Below are 20277 nucleotides of genomic sequence, written 5' to 3'. Positions count from 1 at the left end.
CACTTCTGAATTTCCCAGGGCTGGGCAACCCAGAGCTCCCTCAGATTTGGATCCAAGCAGTCTGGTCATTGCCGAAAGAGCAGGGCAGTTGTATTCACAGTGGAGCAGACTAGTGAGCCATGCAGTCTGTTCACCAGCTCTGTTTTGTTTTGTATATTCCACTATAAAGTAACACACAAGAAATTATAGTATATAGATACAGAATAACCACAGATCAAAAGTTTCTATTTCCAGTGAGTACTAAAAGGCTGACTGGCTGCATCTTCAGAATTACATGCCTCTCAAAACTTAGATTATTGGTTTTTTGCTATTAGATTATTTTACTATTAGGATATTCTTGTGATCTATGTAGCTATTAGTTTTCTATTCTCAGTCCTGATGTACTTTTGGTTTCAGTGCTTCTGGCAAGAAATGACAAAGTCCTTGTATCTTTTCTGTGCACTCTGAGGTTTATTGATTATTGGTGTTTATGGTTTTTTTTGTTTATTAGTTTGTTTTAAATCTCATTATCTCAAAGTGGGAAACAGTTCTACCCATGTCTCTGCCAGGCCACCAAGGAGCAAAAAGATATTTCTGGTTGTAAGTTTTTCCTTTGTTTTAGGAAAGAATAAGAAGTCAAAGCAAATTTATTAGGTGTCTTGAGTGTGTGGAATAAAATGGAGGAAAAATACATGACTCTTCTGCAGATTTTATTTTTCTCTGGGGAGGAATGCAAGCCCAAGAGCACAAGCCAAACTTCTGGAGCTCTGAGTGCATTCAGTACTAGAAAAAAAGGGTCTGTTTCTGCTAACATGGGTGTTGCCTATGTATTTGTGACAGAAGATTTTAGGCAATAAACTTTACCATGTTGCCAGTAGTACTTCACAATAGACATGTAAAATACCAGCAAATAAAATGTACCACACCAAAGCACCACTCACCCTGTGCTCATTATTCCTTCCCACCCTGCCTGCAATATTGTCTCTGCCATCTCTTTCCACTGCCCCCCCACCTCTGACTCAGTCTAGCCAGAAACTCTTGTGCAGCTGCATCCCCACTGCTGCTCCCAGGAGCTGCATTTTCTGCCTGCTCAGGAACCATAGGTAGTTTTGGAGTGTCCTGTGATTGTTTCAGGATTTTATACCATCCAACTGGTGTTTTTGAAATCCCTGCTGACCACCAGATATCTCTGAGCACACCAGAACTTAGAACAATTTTCCTCCTTTTATGGTGTGAAGCTAACATGAAAAAAGTACCTAAGGAACTCCTTAGCACTAAATCATTATTGATAGAGGAATGCTAATGTTTTTTCCTGATTTTCTCCCTAATCTGTGGACAACCTTTCTTTATGAGTGTTGCCTTAGTTCTGTCTTGGATAGAACATTTTTAGTAGTGGGTCATAATTTTTCATGTTCATCCATCTCTTGGCTTTTTGCTCTGCAGTTTGTCACCTGGGTAATGGTAGTGATTCAGATACAAGCCTGCAAATGCCTGCTGTTGCACTGAAGTCAACGTAAGTTTTGTTGTTCACCCAGTTGGAAGTGGTTCAAGATTTGGTAATGAGATAACACCTTCAGTCCTTCTTCTCCATCCCCAAAATATGATCCTTCTCTTCCATTCTACATTGTTCTAACATTCCTTAAATTGAGTTTGGGCTGGCCAGGGTCTTTCAGGTTGTACGCACATTTTTAGTGGTTTTCTGTAATCTGGCAGAGTTTGAACATGGCTGTGCTATAAGAAAGAACATTTTTCTCATTCTCCTTACTTGACAGTGGAATCTGCATTTGAAAAGATCTGTTTAGACTGTTTTTTTTTCTCTTTCATAACGTTGTCTTGGCTGTTGTTTTGAAGCATCATTCCTATTATTTCAGTGGCGCCTGTCAGTGTAGCTGTAGTTATCAAGGGAGCTTTCACCAGACAGTAATTTTTATTTTGTTCATCCTCTTCTTTGTGTTTCTGAGATCATGTTTATTGCTGAGGCATGTAATTCATGCTCATTTGGATCTTCAAATTAGGAACAAGAGAAGAGCTAACAAGGTCTGAGTAGGAGAGGAGAGAGGAGTCAATTCTGAAAGAGAAAGTGATAGGACAGAGAGGTACTGGTGTGATGCAGGCTGGCCTAAAGCATATTTATTGGTCACGTAGAAACGCTGACTGAAAAAGTAATACATATTGTGAAAAGAAAAAAAAAAGGTGAAGGATGCAAAATACACTATAATTAGGTTAATTAGAGGATTGTGGAATAATAGGGATTTCTGAAAAGAAGGTTGTACACATTTCTTCTCTCTCTCACATCATTTGTTTTGGGTCTGTCTTTGACAGTGGGAAAAAATGGATCAGTTAAAGAAAGCTAGTTTGTGGTTGCAACACTCCAGGTTTTCTCAGGTACATCTTTCTCAAGGAAGAACAAGACATGATACAAAAAATCTGGGAACACTCTATTTTCACCTTCTTTCTGTGCTCAGTCTCCTTCAGCACAGGCGGGTGGTGCCTTGCCTGTCCTTCTGGGAGTGGTGGTGGACCACTAAGTTCCTGCAGGTTGGCTTTCCTCACTGCTCTCATCTTCTGTTCAGTAGCCAAGAATAAAGAAGGGGCCACTGTATTCTGTAGTGTGGCAGGGAAGTGTTTGCTAAATGGCTGGAATGATGGAACATCTTCTTGGTTGGTTGTTGTTTTATTTGTAAATACACAACTGACTTAAACTAGTAATTTAGATGAACCATAATATAATTGCAGGAGCCTTTGTAAAGGTCCTGTCAACCTCTGTCTGTCCCAGCAGCACATTCAGAGGTCTTGAAATTAGAGATGCCTAAATGGAAATTTCTGGTCTGAATATCTTTGAAAGCTGCTACAGTTTTAAATAGAAACCTTTGCTCTCTAAATGCATCATATCTGTAATATGAAGGCATTAGCATTATAAAATTCCTTTTTAAGCCATTACAAGATAATGCTTGCACATTGCCTTGAACATTTAAAAAACTCTATTCTGAGATGGGATGCAATTGTCTGCTGAGTAGGAGCTCACAGCAGTGAGATCAGAATGTTCTTTTGTCATTTTGCAAAATCAATCTGTTCTAATGTTAACATTGCCATTGTAGGCCCTGGTGCTGCAAAAAAAAAAAAAAAAAAAAAAAAAAAAAGAGAGAGATATTCTGCTCTTGTTTACTTTGAATTTCATCTGGGATGGTTCAGTCAGTACCAGCAAAGTTGTTGTATTTACATGAGTGCAACTGATGGCAGAACCTGTCTCAAGAGCTTCACTATGCCAGGTGCCAAGCACCCACTGCTCTCAGCAGGTGGGAATTGCAGGAGCTTGGCACTTCCTTGGATTTTTCTCAAATATATTGCAAAGTGACTTTTTATTCAAAAGAACAAAGAAATTTTGTCACAATAAGCACAAAAGTAACATCTGTGAATGAATATCAAAACATCTTTCAGTTCAGTGAGGTCGCTCTTGCCTCTGGTATTTCAGCCCTGACAGCAGAGTTGATGCCCTGGAAGGATGTGGTTGGAGATCAGGATTCTTTGTTTTCAATGCCACACAAAGAAACATCTCTGGATACTTTCTCCCATTTCTTTGTCAGCCTCTGTGATTTTGAAGAGACTCCTCAATGTCAAAATTTATTGCTGTTTCCATGCTGGGTGTTATGTTGGGATGCCAGGCTGAACATCAGATGGCTTAAATAGTTCTAACCCGATAGATGACAGTGATGTTCTGACAGCTACTGTTGGCTGAGGCTCTGCCCCTCCGTCTTGCTTTCCACACTTGCAAAGTCATTAATGGCTGCATGCCTAATAAATCACTGTGAAATGATTTTGTTCTGTCACAGTTTTTGCAGGGTGCTTCTTGTCTCCCGGTAATTGCAGGGTGGGCTGATGAGAACAGCACTTCAGTCTAGGAATCGCTTTAGGAAGCTGCAGATGGGGAATAATCTAGTGAATTCTTTCAAAGGTGAAAAGAAATCAGCTTCCAGTGTGATCTAGGAATGAAAGAAATGTTTGTTTTCTTGGTAAAAGGCGGTGAAGGGAGAGAGACAGGGAAGAGAGAAATGTTTCTCGAAAATTAAATCTGCAACTGTTCTCCCTCTCGCTCTCACAGGGCAGGCTGTGAGTTGTCCTGAGCCTCTGTGGCCTTGAAGTTTAAATTTGGATTCCTTCCTCAAGGGCTGATATATTTAAAGACAGGAAAGGGCGAGAGGTATTTGCTCAGGAGTGTTAAGATGGCACTTCGAATTTATCTCAAGGATAAAAGAAAGGATTCATGTTTACAATCATAATAGCTAGCACTGCAATTAAGGGAGCTCTGAGTCTTTTTTGTTCTAAAGCATAACACAGACCATCAGCTTATAGAAAAGTGTGGTGTCTTATAAAACATCACTTTTTGTAGTAGATTATCCTAAATGGTCTCACCCAACCTCTTAGACCGTATTTGTTTATTCGTGAGCCTGTGAGGACTTTGGGCTCAGAGGAATGTGAATTTCCTTGGAGAAATCAGTCATGAGTGTGGAAGGAACCTCACAGAAATGTGGATGGTGAGACTTTTGGCCTCAGGGAAGTTTACACCATGCTTGTATTGGGAATTAGTGGAACAGAAGAAGAGTCATGCTCCAGAGGGATCAGGAGTGAAGTTGAGGGTAGTGATCTCTACCAAGGAGGTTCCAGCACCTGTTCACAGACCCACAGGGTTCAGCTTTTGCTCAGCTTCACCTGGGCACCACATTGCATTCAAGGGAGCTACACAGATATCACTGAAACCAGAATTCAAACCTCATTTTGTTGACGGTATACGGACAGTCATGGAAGTAGGTTGGTGTGCCCAGGTGCTGGCTTGGCAGGGCTAATGGGAGCAGAAAGGAGCCAAAAACTGAGTCAGCATTGGTTGCCCAAATTGTGGACATTCATGTTGAGTGAAGTAACACAGGTGGTTCCCATCCCTTTGAAGAAAAGCTGAATTTCTGTCAAAAGGCATCCCATGCACAGGGAATAATGAAAGAGCACGGTTGGTTACAAGAGAAATGCAGTATCCAGGAAGACATCAACAGCAGACAAGAGATGTCACGATGTGGGCTGTTTTACCCTAGACTGATCATCAGGCTTTGGGAATTGGCTCCAGGCCTTGATCTGGTTGCAGGGGGCTGCTGTCTCAATTTTCTACTGTTGCTTGCACTGTAGGCACCCTGGAGAAAGTGTTACAGTCTCTCGAACAGGGAGACTTGTGCGTGTCTTCAAAGGCTAAAAGTAAAAGATTTCAATCTTGAATGGAGTGTGGGTTTTCTACTGAAAAGGAAAACATATGTACACACATACATAAGGAATATAAGATGCCATCAATAAATATAAACTATTATTGGTTGTTTGGTGATACGGTGCTGTACTGCTACTGAACTATTTCTCATACTAGCAGTGAGGTAAAACACTGATGTATGAGACAATTTCTGCTGCAGAATGATTTTTGTGTTTATTCTTTAGGTAGTTGTAGAAACTGGAGTGTAATGCTTCAGTTTAGTGTTTGCTTCTGTATTACTGTCTCTCTTAAGTTGCTTGCATATAAATACATATGAAATCTTTAAAGCATGAAAGCATTATTTACACAGTAGAGAGCCAAAACTTAACACAGTCTTTCAGTTTTTGACACTGAGGATTCATAGAATGCTTTATAACATTCTTCAAATTTTCAGAAGATTTAGCTTGACAGTAAATTACATTATGTAAGCATGACCCAGTGGGATGCAGAGCAAATGCATTGCAGCGTATGTTTCATGGCTGTCATTTATTTCACACACCATGACTCTTCAGACCTTATGGTCATTATTGCAAAGGGTGCCTGTGACGTTCTGCTCCAAAAACAGAACCTGTGTCATAGGATGAAGACTTAATCTATTTTTGTGACCAGGGTGAGAGAGCTGTATGCCTTTTTTTAAGCTGCTGGAGAACACATTCATACAACTGGTGATTCATTAGGTGGAAGTGTGTGCATTATAAGCATTGTCTGCCATGTTCTGAAGCCCTTATCGTCATTTATTCACAACAGGTGTTGTGCAATTTTCAGTCAACTTTTCATGTCAGTAATGCTGCTGGAACAATAAAAATAAGAAGATACTCTGTTTCTGCAAGCTGAAGAAAGCAAGCCTCTCTGAGTGCTGCCTGACAACTCTACAAAACACAGGACTTCCAGTTACGGACTTACCAGGGGTCATTTATGAATGACTGAAGTTTGGGTCTCGTTTGTAGAAGCTACATGTCTGTTGATTCCTTTAGAAGAGGTTGGAAACGTGTTTTCCATGGAATTCTAGAAATCAGTACTTGGTGAGCTAGATTGGGGTAAAATCTGAGTCCAAGCATGAAGTAATTTTTAGTGAAGACAAGCTCTCCATAGAAATGGGATGGCTTTAGGAATGTGGTGGACTAAACAGGTGCCATAAGCAGTGTGTGTTGCCTGGCTAGTGGAAGAAATGGATTGTTACCTGCTTGCTACTTATTTGGAATGGACTGTACAAGGAAATCTGCAAAGAGGAATTATGTAGAGATTGCTCAAGTGTGTCACTCTGGTTTTGCTACCTAGCCTTAATCCTTGGCAAATTTCCACTGGTACAGGACTGTTCTATGCCTTTAAATAGGTGTGCATTTAATGTATTTGCTAAGCCTGTGTTGCCTTGCTTTTGGCCATGTGGCTTTTAACAGGTGTAAGTGCAAACAAGTGTTTTTACAGAACCTTGGAATTGTTGAGTTTGGAAGAGAGAGATCTGGAGGTTGTCTAGTCCAGGTGTTACTGCAGACCCAGTGGTCAACTAGAGCACGTTGCTCAGGACTGTGCCCCATCAGATTTTGAATTTCCTCAAGGATGGAAACTCCCTGGTTTCACTGCTCTGACAAAACACACTCAGGCAAGTGAAAGTTCCTGGAGACAGACTATTGTTCAGCCACTACACAGGCACATGGAATTGAACTCCACAGTTGGTTGGATCTTGTTCCAAAAGCATAGAGTCAATCTGAGGAGTGAAATTGGATTTGGCTAGTAGGAGTGTAGTGTAGAGACTTCTGGGGAGAGGATTCTCTGAGATGGATATCGAAACTGGAGGCACAATAGTCCCAACAAGACTTGAGAAAGAAAGGAAGAGTAAGGATGAGGTAAAAAAAAGGTGCTTAGTCAGTATTCTTATGCTGTGTATGAGTTTGCCAGCTTCTCAGTAGATCATTGCATGTTCTGGAATGTGGTTTTCATCATGTGTTGTCATTCCTTTTGCATAAATTCATTAGAGGGGGATTTGCTGTTACTAGTAATCATGGCTTCCATGTTGGAAGTGTGATCTAAACCAAGAAGCATGAGGAAAGACAGTTCAGGGCTAAGAGCACTAAATCATCAGCAATCTGAGTCTCTCTCTGTTGTATGGCCTGAGGGCAGAGGAGGCTAAGCTGTGCACTGATGAATGGCTGAGGCTTGAGGTCCACAAAGAATGAACTTTTAAAGTGTTAGTGTGCCACACTGAAACACCAAAATGTCTTGTGGGATCTTCTTTCCACCCATGACTGAATGCTGTTAGATGTCTGTACATATGTTGGTGAAGACAGACTCTCTGAAGAATTTTAAGCCTTGACAGATTGTATTGGCTGGAGGAGGTGCGAAGAAACAACTTCATCCCTTCAGTGCTGATATTCAAGGAAACGACTGGAATTTAAGCAACTTTTCCCATGTTGTATAGCAATGTGACAGTTGGATTCCTGAAGTCTTCAGACCCAGTTCCCTTACCTTAATCATAAGCCAAACCTTCTTCCTATGGTATTTGTTCCAGAAGGATCCATGTATAAGCTCAACCTAAGTCAAATCCATGTATAACGTTAACCGGAGTCAGCAGTTATGGGAAGTATTTTTCCTTTTGCTTTTTGAAAATATGTGTGAAGTGAAAGCATTCCAGTCTAATGTCTACAGACAGTCCTGCCATGTCTTAAAATAACACTATTAGGCCTCTTGGCAGCCTGATCAGGAAGCCCAAGGATTGAGGATATTAGATAAATTAGAGGAGACTGTTTTAATTTCCAGCATCAAAAGTGGTACCAATGAGTGTGCCTAATTATCATACACTCCATGTGGTTCATGTGGTTGTTGAAAGCTGTGAAATGTTAGTCTTTTTATTTTTTCTGTATGACTGGTGGCACATCAGTTGTAGAATTCTTAAAAAAAGGCATCTACAGCCATTTCACATGTAGTCACCTACATAATCAAGAAAATGGGGTTTGGGTACACCTGAAATAGCCCTTTACCAGCCATGTTCAATCTACAGCAATCTCCAAAGAGTTTGCAGGCATTCTGTCTCCCTTCCTGCATTCCACTGACTTGTCCTTCCAGTTGCTGGAGCTGGGCATTCTCGAGTGCTGCTGCCAGCTACAGCAGGAGAGAGAATACAAGCATGGTCTCAACACCATTCTTAGATACTCCTTCCACTAATTCTAGATGAACTCTACATTTTTATGGGGAAATGGGGAGATTCTGCCGTTTGAAAAGTTGAGCCAACATTATTCATAAACATAAAATTTATAGCCTGAAAAGAATGGGAGGTAGATGTTATTCAGCTGTTCTCTTTGCTCTTTATTTAGTGAGTTGGTGTTAAAGGTAAATACTAATTTAAGAGGCTTCTTCTAGTTGGGTGGTGATTAATTATACATTTTCCTTATATTTTAATGTGGTTTAGAATGACTCTACATGCTTTAAGCTGCACAGAGGCAGGAGAGTACATGCCAGCATTTTTCTTTATAAAGTAAATCCAGTAATTCAGAAAGTGCAATTACTTGAATTCCTTTTTTTTCTGTATTGTACTAAGAGTTCTGGCTCTTTTCACTGCTGCAGACCTGTGGACACGTCATCAGCTGGCACCCAAAAGTTGCTGTTAAAGGACCTCTTCTGATTTCCAGCTGTAAAACACAAGTCAGTAAAAGAGGAAACGTCTTACTTAACCATGTACAGGAGTGGGCTCATCTCCATTACTTAGTCAGACAAAACTGTTTTTCACCAGTATTCCTCAGCTGTCCTGGTGGACCTCAACCAGAAGTTAGCAAGGCAAGGGAAGCTGCTGCTCCCCAGCTGGATTTCCCAACAGACTGTGTGCATCCTCCCGTCCCCCTGCAATGCTGAACAAAGCATGTTGCCTTACAATGCCTTCCCACTTAGCCAGTATGTTTTATTTTCATTGTCAGAGAAAACGCGTGGTAACTTGGTAAGCCTTGGTAACTCATTCGCTTTTGATGCCCATCTGTCTGTAGTCTCAGATCCAAAAATCTGCAAACAGCAGATGACTCAATTTACTTGAAATGCCATTCACAAGATTAAGCCTGGAGAAAAGAAAATAGGTGCTAAGAAGGGTAGTAGCTCAAAGAGATGAGATTTTCAAAGGAATTTAGGCATCTTAGGTTCCTTTACAGCGTTTGAAGATCCTGCCAGTCCATTTGCATCAGGATATCCTTAATTACATTTGAAAATTAAGCTTTACATCTTTCAAACTTTCAAGATGCTATTCTTCCCTCTTTGCTATTTATACCTGCATTACAAACAGAAGCTGCTTTCCTATTTTTCCACTTCCAGTAACATTCTCTTGTGCCTGATAGCTAAAATGGAAAAAACAAACAAACAAAAAAACTACAAAAAAAACCCCCAAGTCATAAATTGTTTTTTTCAATGGAACAGAGATTGAAAGTAATACTAGGAAGCAATTTGGGAAGAGATAAATAGCAGCTGCTCTCTTGATGATAAAGACTGAAACTAATACTGATACTTGGTGCATTGCAATCTGTTGTGACACACAATAAAGTCCGTGTTTGTTTGTCTTACATTTGACTGAAGGGACCGAGTATTACATGTGACAAAGACTTCAGAAAGAAATTTCTTTTCAATGTAACTTGAGAAAAGTCTGCAATCATTTAAAATTGTGAGAGGATTTTTTATTGATATATTTTTTTACCCAGGTAAACTTTAAAACTTTTTATGAGCATTTAATGTGTTTGAACTCTTGTGGGCAATTATTTCAAATTTACTTTCAAATATAAATGTTTTAAAATGAAAAAAATTATATTTCATTGCCATAATCTGTATGTACTGTTTTGTCAGCAAGTTTGTGAAACAGAAGTATTTGGGTTGAAGTAATGAAGGAAGAGGCACACATGTAAAGGAAAAGGCTGTAAGATCAATGGCATTAATCAGTACATGCACTTTAATGGGTGAGAGTTGTGACACAAGCTGAAATCTGGAAACTTACGTCTGGGGATCAATCATCTTCTCTTGGAGGAATGATAAAATCTAATTTCTTGACTTCAGCAACAAAGTGAGAGAAGATACTAACTCTTCAACTCTATATATTTCTAAAAGTTCATTTTCAGAGGGCAATAGGCTCCTTTGTTTGTGTTTTATGGTCTTGAATGTTCTGTGCGCCTGACTAGGTTAATTTAAAAAACAGATAAGGACACAAGACCATATGAAGTTCAACAAGGGGAATGTGAATCAGCAGTGCCCTGGAGTCAGGAGGGCCAACAGTCATGGGGGGCATCAGGCACAGCATCACCAGCCAGGCAGGGAGGGGATTGTCCCGCTCTGGTCTGCCCTGGGGCATCCTCATCTCGAGTGCTGGGAGCAGTTTTGGGAGCCACACAACAAGAAAGACTTTAAACTATTAGAGACCATCCAAAGGAGGACAACGAAGATGATGGAGGGCCTTGATGAGAAGCCGTGTGAGGAGCAGCTGAGGGCACTTGGTCTGTTCAGCTGGAGGAGACTATGAGGAGACCTCACTGCAGTTACAACTTCCTCGTGAGGGGCAGAGGAGGGGCAGGCACCGATCTCTTCTCTGTGGTGACAGTGACAGGATCTGAGGGAACGGCCTGAAGCTGTGTCAGGGGAGGTTTAGGTTGGATGTTAGAAAAAGATTTTTCTCCCAGAGGGTGGTTGGGCACCCCAGGACAGTGGTCACAGCACCAAGCCTGATGGAGTTCAAGAAGCATTTGGACAACACTCTTGGTCACATGGTGGAATTCTTGGGGATGGTCCTGTACAGGGCCAGGAGTTGGACTTGATGTTCCTTGTGGGTCCCTTCCAACTCATCTTATTCTGTGATTCTGTGAAGTTCAGAGCCTGTGTGTATGGAGGGAAGCTGCCCTGTGTGCAGCTGTTTGCTCTAAACTGAATACATTCCGTGTGTATAGACAAGCTGGCAAATTGCTCATGTTGCAGAGAAATGAGCCGTGATGGAAAATACAATAGTTATTTAATTATTTCAGGGGAAAACCCCATGTTATGAATATCCTGTATTTTCATGTCACAAAAGAAACAGAGCAATGAGCTTGACCTTTCGGCTGTTTTTATTTCTGGTGGTTTTTGGTTTACAAGACTTAAGTAATTTAAAGTTCAATCACCTGGGCTCTTGTGATAAGGGATTAACACATCTTGACTTGAGTCCTACTGTTCCAGATGTAACCAGGACTAACTTCTTCCTTGCCTCTGTCTGCTTCCCTGCACACAGCCATTGCTGTAGAAGGCCTCCAAGTCATGTCATATCAAATAATGCATAGTCTTCAGAGCTCACTGAGGGAGAGAAAAGTCTGGGAACAATGTGAACAGGCACAGCCAGGCACTTCCACTAATTGTTGATGTGGACGATGGAACACAAAAGCAGAAGGAGGGAGGGGGGAATGGAAATGTGTCTTGGTGTGGAAACGACTGTGTAAAAACAAATATGTCTGGACTTGCTTATTGGGAATGTAAATGTAGCACAGGAGAACTCCCACAACAAGAATCCTCTGCTTTAGTCTGCCCCTGCCAGATAATTTTAGAAGGTTTCTTTTTTTATTTATTTGCCTTAGAGACTTTTTGGGCTATTTGGGGTTGTGGACTTCAGCAACCTTGAATTGTAACAGGTAGTTGTATTTTACTGCTGAGCTGGCTTGAAAATGTCTGTGAATTTTTAGTTCTAGTTATTTCATATTGCCTAAGTATTGGAAATGAGAAACTTCAATGACTTAATAATGTAACATGCTAGTTGCATTTCAAAGTATATCATGCTGAAGTGGAGTTAAATACATAAGTAACTCTCTTCCATATTGTGTACCAAAGAAGGGTGGAGTGATTTGCAGATCAACTGTATAAAATAAATGAGGTAAAACTATATATTTGGATGTGTGGGGAGGATTATTCAAAATGGAAAACCTCAATTTCCTCTTGAGAACTGTGGTGCTGAAATACCTATACTGTATTTTCCCTAAACTCAGAAACAAATCAGGTAAGGCAGTGATGAAGAGATTTGATAGGATGAGCCTGAAAATGGAACATTTATCCTATAGAATGGGAGCTATATGGAATTACAAGCAACTGAAAATGAAATCAGTAAATTTAGTAAGATTAATAAAGTAAAATGAATAGATTTATATTTCGCTGCACGGAGGAAATTTTTGTACACAGGTAAGCTACCAGCCCATGCTGAGATTCTTCATTCCCTGGAGATGTAAAGTTTTTTTTACATCAAGAAGGCAGAAAACACAGGTGATGCACAGGGCACTTGCATGTTCAGGCACATGCCTGAAGGATGCTCCTACCTATGCTGAAAAGTAGATATTTCTGCAGTGAAATGCAACAGCTGCAATCAGCACAATGCAACACAACTGGTAAAAATCCAAATGCTTACTTTGTCCATTTACTAAATGAATTGCAAATGTCTGAGGGAACTGAGAGCTATTATGGAGGCAAGAGGAAAGGGAATAGCCAGCAGAAACACCAATTTGTTGATTATATAATGGATCTGTCATTAGTAACTTGATCATGCCAATGCAATTGCTTTTTCTCCAAGACAGATACTTGTTCTTACCAGGACTGATTGAAAAGCACTCTGATTATGCCAGAGTGTGTTTTAAATGGAAGGAGGGAGATGGAAAACTATTTAACAGTAAAAATATGATTGCTGATAGCATTGCAGAAAAGTGACAATGCAGAAAGATAGCATGATTTTATCCAAGCAGTTAGATTGATTCTTTTTTAGTTAGAAATACGTAAATTCAATGCTGTGAAAATTATCACAAGGACAGCTGTGAAGACCGATCGTGGGTCAGAGTGAAAGTGAGTTCATCCTATGAAATTCATCACAACAGCCCATTGTGGCACTTTTATTTCGCAGGCAGGATTGGCCTCCCAGCAATTACCATTGAAAATATTTATCATTGTAGTGTGGAAATCTGACTTCCTGGTATTGGGCTGGGAACTTCATTTCATGGTAATATCCTGAACATTTTTGCTGACTAAGGCTGATTCTGAGCATGTTGCCAAAAGATCTGTTTCTCCACCTTCTTCTAGACTTCCAGTTTTCACATCAGATTTCACATCAGATTTCTCTTTATTATGTGCTCTTATTTTTGTAATCCTGTGATTTCCAAAGGCCACTGTAACCTCCACACAAGTAATATTCTTTATTTAAACTTCTTTATTGTGTGGGTGACCACACACTGGGACAGATTGTCCAAAGAGAGTGTGGAGTCTCCCTCCCTGGAGATATTCCAGAACCGTCTGGACATAATTCTGTGCCATGTGCTCTGGGACGACCCTGCTTGAGCAGGGAGGTTGGACCAGATGTCCCGCTGTGTGGTACCCTCCAACCTGAGCTGTTCTGTGATTCTGTGAATATTCCCTTAGCAGTTTTCCCTGAGTCAAAGGCACTAGCTGCTCTCTCTAGAGTTTCCAAAACTCACCACAATCACAAAATACAAAGAACAAAAATCAGGCTCACAGAAATATATATTGGATCTTTATGGAAGGGATTTTTAGATTTGTTTACATCCATGAGACATGGGCAAACTTTAAGGGTGAATATCTTGTTTTTCAGAATTTTGGTGACTTTGTCTGCTCACAGGTGGAGTACTTAAACGCTAATGTGTGCCACAAGGTTCCTTCTGTTTCATGGGGGATACCCACAATTATCATTTTAGGGGATTTAAAAATTATTTTGAATGGCTTAGGTAACCTGTTCAGCACAGAGCATGGAGGAAGATTTTCAGCTTCCTGAGCTGCTCACCACTAGCTATGCTGAGTGCCATTCTGGTGTTATTTGCCTTAGCAGGAACATTTTCCCTGTCATCACTGGAGTGGCTATGGACAGTGGGGTTGGAACTAGAGACACTATTTCTGCATGGAATGGAAATTTTGGGATTTCATTATGGCTCTGTGCAGGTTAGAGGGAGGGGAGAAAGAGCTTGTGAGTGTATAAAGTATAAGTGAGCAATATATGGTACTAGAAATATCTCATGGATACCAAAATATCAGTATTTTTGGTTTTGATTTTGCAGTAATTCCATTTGACAAACAACCAGTTTTCTTCTAGTTGTTCTGCTGAGAGCTTTCTCTCCTTGCAGACAAATTTTACAGCTCTGCTTACCACAAGTTTTACCACATGTGACAGGATTGTGCAAAGTGTTTGATATAAGAGAGCTGTGATGGAGATGGGGGAGTGAAACCAGGGAACAGTGGTAATATTTATGGCTAATGCTATGATGCACCCTCTCTGCTATTCTGATTGTGTTACAGCTGTAATTCTGTAGCTGTGGTCTAAACGAGGAGACAGGTAAGAGGTTGAACCCACTGTGAGCCAGGAAACCTACAATATCTCTTTTACTTTTGGCCAGATGCCCAGACCAGAATAAATACATTCAGTCTTTCTCTTTCACATCTCCGTTGTAGAGACAAAATACAAAAATGGCCAAACAAAAATCTGACGACCATATTTTGTTTATACAGAGGCTTGGTAACTATAAGAGATGAAGAGACAGTTACAAAGCTAAGCCCTGTACTTTAAATGGATTTATAACAGTCATTTAAATAAAATATGCCTTTGTGCTCAGGCTGAGAATTTGTAAATTCAAACTGGTTTATGCATGTTTGCATAGTATATGAGGAGGTTTTATGTGTAGTACATACACTTGGCTAGATGTTTTTGTTGTTGGAATGATCATGGTGATTTAGTTAATGTTGTTTTCTTTTCTAAGCATCATCTCAGAATTTATCATTATTTCATTAATAGAAAAAACCCTTCTTTTATCTGTCCTGATTTGTACACAAGGCCAGTTTGAGGGAAAGCTTGACTTTTCTGAGAAGCTTTCAGGAGTTCCAAGAAGGGTTTATTTCCATCTGCAAATTAATTAAAAATAGTCCTTAAAAAGTTCATATTTTCTTTTCTAGGATATTCTGTTACTCAGATATCCTTCCAGCACTGCTGTCCATGAGTCTGATGGTGCATCACTTTACAGAACTGCTCAGAGAAAGATCTGTGACACCAGTGGAGGGACAGGACTTTCCTCTGATGGCTGGAGCTGGAGTTCTTGTTCTGGCACATTGGTTGGGCTTCACAGGAGGCTTATAGCTTTGGGAAGGAAATTTAATTATATGTTTTGGCAGTAGCCTTAACATTTTCTTGCTCTTTTTATTGTTGGGAAATTACATGTAAAGCGACTGCAACTGGTGGAACATATTTCTGTATTTTATGTATAACTTCAAAGAAGAGTGAGCACAAATGTTTATCTCAGTGTTAAGTGTTTTCCAAGTACATGTATTCATTAAGCTGACTGTAGAAATTCGGTCAAACATAAGCTCAGCTATTGCTGGTAATTCATTAAGGGATTCATCTAAAACTTTGTCCAAAGCTTTCGTTTCTGAATCAGGTCATGAACATCTCATTTCCTCACCAGTCCAAAAATACACAGTCAATTTGGTGGTTAAAGCCAAGTTTAACCAGACTGAGCAACAGTATAATCTCCTAACCGCAAGCTTGCTTTATCTTGGATCCAGCTGTGCTTCTCCTTCCATGTGTCAGGGTTGAGGAGGAAGAGGATATCCTTGGGGTGTGAAGCATGGCAGCTTTGACCCTGACACCCTGATGGCTTTATTCTTCACCTTGAAGGGAGTGTGTAGCCCAAACCAAGCGCTCGCTCCACTGGCCTTTGGGTGGTTCATTACTTGGCTGGGAACAGAGTGTGTAGAGTAAACTCTGGAGCTGATACAGACTTTTGCATATGAAAAGCCCTGAAGTGCTTTAGGAGTTATGTTTTGTCATACATGACTGACATATAGATAGCTATCATAGATATCTGGGACAGAGATCACGAGGTGCTTTGCTGGTGTTTAGCAGTGCTGGGAACATTTATGCAGGAATTCAAGGAAGTTATTTCATCTGGAATACATGATAGGGAGGACTTGGCCAAAAACTGCCAAGTGTGGAACAGAGTTTGGAGTAAAAATGCATTTTCTGAAGGAAACTGTTGTGAGATCCTGAATTAACACAAGAAGTTTGCTTCTCTGTGTCTGGAGAAGAACATGTTTTTGTTAATTCCATGTAAACTCAAGTTCCTCTGTAGCACTTTGCCTGTCTGCACTGGCCCTGGTTTGGAGATCTTCCTATGAACCCAGTAACATCAGTGCCCAAACAAATCTGGATCAGCAATGTAAAGTATCACCAATCATTGAACTGTCAGTTCTTGGATACATGCAGGATCCTGGTTTTTCCCCAGTCTCATCTTGTTATCCACATGCTATTCAGTTTATCCTCTGTAGACTGTAGCTCTTACCAGACAAGTGTGCCTTCTAATATCAACCTCCTGTGCACTCAAGGCTTCACTTACACCTCAAACACTGGGAGACCTGATTTATTTGCTCTTGCCAAAGAAGTGGACCCTTGGATGATATCCAGGTTTTTATTGATGGGGTATTTGATCCAAGCATTTCTTTTAAAACTCTCCTCAAAAGAGAGCCTGGGGAAGAGCCAACATAATAACCCTAATGCACTGCCCCCCTCTGTGTCTTTCCTTCTGCAAATTTTTAAATGTTCAGGAGAAATGCTTGAGTTAATGTTGTCCTGGAAATATCATTATTTCTGATGTGAAGCTTGGAAAGCAAAAATTTAAGAAGTAATTTGCCCAAGACCATAGCATGCTGGAAAGTAGAGCTCAATGGTTCCCTAGTCTTGTAACTAAGCTAAAACTCATCATGGTTAAAGCCAGACTGTTGTTGTAGGTGATTCAGCACTGCAGATGTCTTGGCCCACTCTACTCCTGATTCTGCACTGGCTGTGCATGGAGCTTTCCCTATATAAGATCATCTATAGCATGGCTCCCATTGGCCTCAGGGGTTTACCTGTGATGAGGTCTGTTGCCAGGCTCCTGTGTCAAGACATTTACTGCCTTCAGTTGTGGACGAAGTCAATTTGACTCACTCGAAGCAAAATCAAAGAGCACCGTGAGCTTATGGCTCCCCATAAAACATCCCTTCCCTGCCATTCACTGTTGTTACGGCTGATGGAAATAAGCCAGTGTTAAATAAGGGGTGGGAAAGCATTGCCCTGCCTGAAACTGCATACAGCTGCACTTTTGTTACTCAAGTTATATGCAAGGGCAAGCAGTGTTTTGGCATGCTCTGGGCTCCTAAAAGCACTGCTGGGGCAGCAACGGAAGTTACTCCCACTATTTTAAAAGGCAGGTCACCAGGCTCCCAAAGTTTCAGCAGCTGAAGCCTCTGGAGAGCTGCCTGTTCCCTAAGCCCTTGGGAGAGCTGAGGAAGAGCCTGTGCTGTGTAGTTCCACCGTGGGAACTGTGGTTTGAACCTGCAAGGTTCAAAGCGGTTCAGAAGTCCCCCAATGAAGGTCTTTTATTGTGTTTTATTGTGATAAAAGTAGTCTGCCTGATGGCTGAGACAGGTAAAAGTTGGGATTGTGATGGTGGCTGGTCAAATGCTGGAAATACCAGTGCTGTGTATTTCTAGGTGGCCTTTCCCATCCATTTTCAGGAAGTTGGGTTTTTTTTCTTTTCTTTCTCTGTCCTTGTTTACTTGTTAATTTCATTTTTAAAGCTCTTCCTTCCTCTTTCTGGGCTTGTCTTTCAAATCTGTTAGAAAGAAATTTCTTTCAGATTCACAGAAACAGTGTTTGCTTGCTTGTATGTTTTCCCAGGCTGTTCAGTAGGTTACAAAGATAATTTCTTCTTATTGGTTCATTTACACAGATAGGATTCTCTTGATTCCCTTCTGGAGTCATTATACAACCCTTCATCAAAACTTGGGGCATTTGAAACTCTTAAATAAGCAGATGACACATTTTTATGAGCAGTATCCCATGTTTGTCATGTATATGTGTTTGTGGTTGTGCCTGCACACACCCATATTTCCATGTGTATTTTTTGCATGTAGTCCTTGGGGCACATCTCATCTGAGGCTTTTGAGAACGACCGGAACCATGGCGTTAGGGAGCAAGGATTTCTTATGACAAGTCTGGTATGTTTTGATGCAGGTGTAGTCAAAGAAGATGGTTATCACCATCTGATATGTATCACCACCAGCCTGAATGTGGAAAAGGCCACAGGTTGTATACCAGGCTCTTTCCAGACTTGGAAAACAGGTCAGAATTAACCTTTCTGAATGATCGTATATTTTTATGTCAACCTTCACATTATACATAGAATAACTCCTTTCCTTTGTCCGCAGCCCTTCCTCATCTTTCAGTCATTAGACATCAGAGCTGTTTTTCTTCTGGAGATCAGTCAGTTATTGGGTCTCAACAGGAGGATCAGAATTTCTTGAGCCTAGAAAAAAAATCCTAGAAATAATAATTATTTATTTCCCTTCTTGCTCTAGCGGATGCATAGAGCAAAAAGGAGCCTTTAACCTGCCATTTATTTCCTGCTCCTGTAGGAAAACCCTTCAGGCAGTGCTATCATATCTTCCCTGCAATAAACTTCATCAGTCTGAAAAGTGCTGATGTTGCTCTCATTAGAGCTTTCCTCCAGAATGTCACTCTTTTTTCCCTTCCTAATTTCCAACCTCAATTTGTGCAAAATAATTTTCCATTTTCTAATTGCACCCACAAAGTGCCCTTTATCTCTTGTCCCTTGTTGATGTTTATGCACCTTATGTAACTGTGGAGAAGGATCACTTACACTATCAGCTGTCAATTGCAGAACCAAGTAAGCCAAGCCCCTTTAGTCACGTCCCACGAGAGAGACTCTCTGTTCTTCTCATCATCAAAACAGCCTTGTGGAGCACCTGTTGCCAGCTGAATTAATCTTTCCTGAGCAGATGACCAGAACTGTACACATTATTCCAGATGAGCTTTCACAGTGCTTATATATATCAGTATGGGATTAATGCTTTTTATCTGTTCTGGAGGCCTCATGATGCCTGTTCTGTGCTTTATCCATAGCAACATTACCATGATAGCCCCCAGTTAACCTTTTGAGACAGGTACACTTCAGTTTGTCTCTATCCAGCTGTTGAGTGCTCAAATTTTAGACAAAACTACAGCCCTTGAATACATAATTGAGGGATTAAGGATTAAACTAAAATAGTTAAATTAAATTGATTAAATTAAACTTATTTCTGTTCCTCCACTTGTTCATATTATCCAGTCCTTCCCATGAGAGATCCTCATGTTTTCGTTAGGGAGTGAGCCTGGTAGCTTGGTGTCATCACCAAGGTGCCTGGCTTAGCTTAAACACACTGTTGCTGTTTACCCAGGTTTCAGGAAATTGTTTCATGGAAAGATTATTGCTTTTCTTTGCACTGGGGACTTGAAATTCCTTGTCCTCCAAGCTGCCTGGGATGCCAGCAAGAGAGAGCACAAGGGACTTCCCCTTTTCGCAGCAAGGTTAGCTGGCACTTGAGTGGCAAAGAAAAACAGCAGGAGGATGTAAAGGGGGTCACAAGGGTTTTCTGGGTGCAAACTAAATCTTGGCAGAACTATTAAGAAATTGAGATGTCTGCCACAGCTGTCTGGTTTATTGCTAGGCCAGAGCTGGGCAGAGTCTCACAGAGATGGCACAAGACAGACCAGGAGACCCTACCAGATTTCGTGGTCATAGTGACAGTGACAGATCTTTGTGATTCAGTATTACATTTTTTTATTTGACAAATAATGTATTTTTCTAAATTTTCCTTTTTAATCTTAATCTTAGCTAAAACTTAGCTTTAAAAAATTTATATCATAAGGGAACATCTGTCAAAGTTTGTTGAATTACAGCCCACTAAGACGGGAGATGTTTTCTAAGTTATTTGTGTAGCCATAGGCTGTATAGCCTATAGACCTCTTGTTGCAGAACTGTGAGTGAAAACAGATCAGTTTTGTGCAGGAAGGCAAAATAATTATCTGACCAAGTTATTAACATAGTTTACATGTTTACATGTTTAGTTAGGACTACATCTGTCTTCCTTGCAGCAGTAAAGGATGATCTAAAAATCTAAAGCTGTCTAGATTTAGAGTAGAGAGAGTGACTAGAGCCAAGTGGATGGACTAGATGTTGGGT

The 20277-nt window shown here is 40.6% G+C and overlaps 1 protein-coding gene across 2 annotated transcripts in view; it reads left to right on the top strand.

Moving 5' to 3' along the window:
- PRKAG2 (protein kinase AMP-activated non-catalytic subunit gamma 2) overlaps window positions 1–20277 on the top strand; it is a 214235-nt gene that overhangs the window by 1117 nt on the left and 192841 nt on the right. The gene's annotated exons all lie outside the window — the stretch shown is intronic.

This window comes from Aphelocoma coerulescens, chromosome 2 (genome assembly GCF_041296385.1).
Source record: "Aphelocoma coerulescens isolate FSJ_1873_10779 chromosome 2, UR_Acoe_1.0, whole genome shotgun sequence".
NCBI lineage: Eukaryota > Metazoa > Chordata > Aves > Passeriformes > Corvidae > Aphelocoma > Aphelocoma coerulescens.
This window is presented reverse-complemented; position numbering and strand designations above follow the sequence as displayed.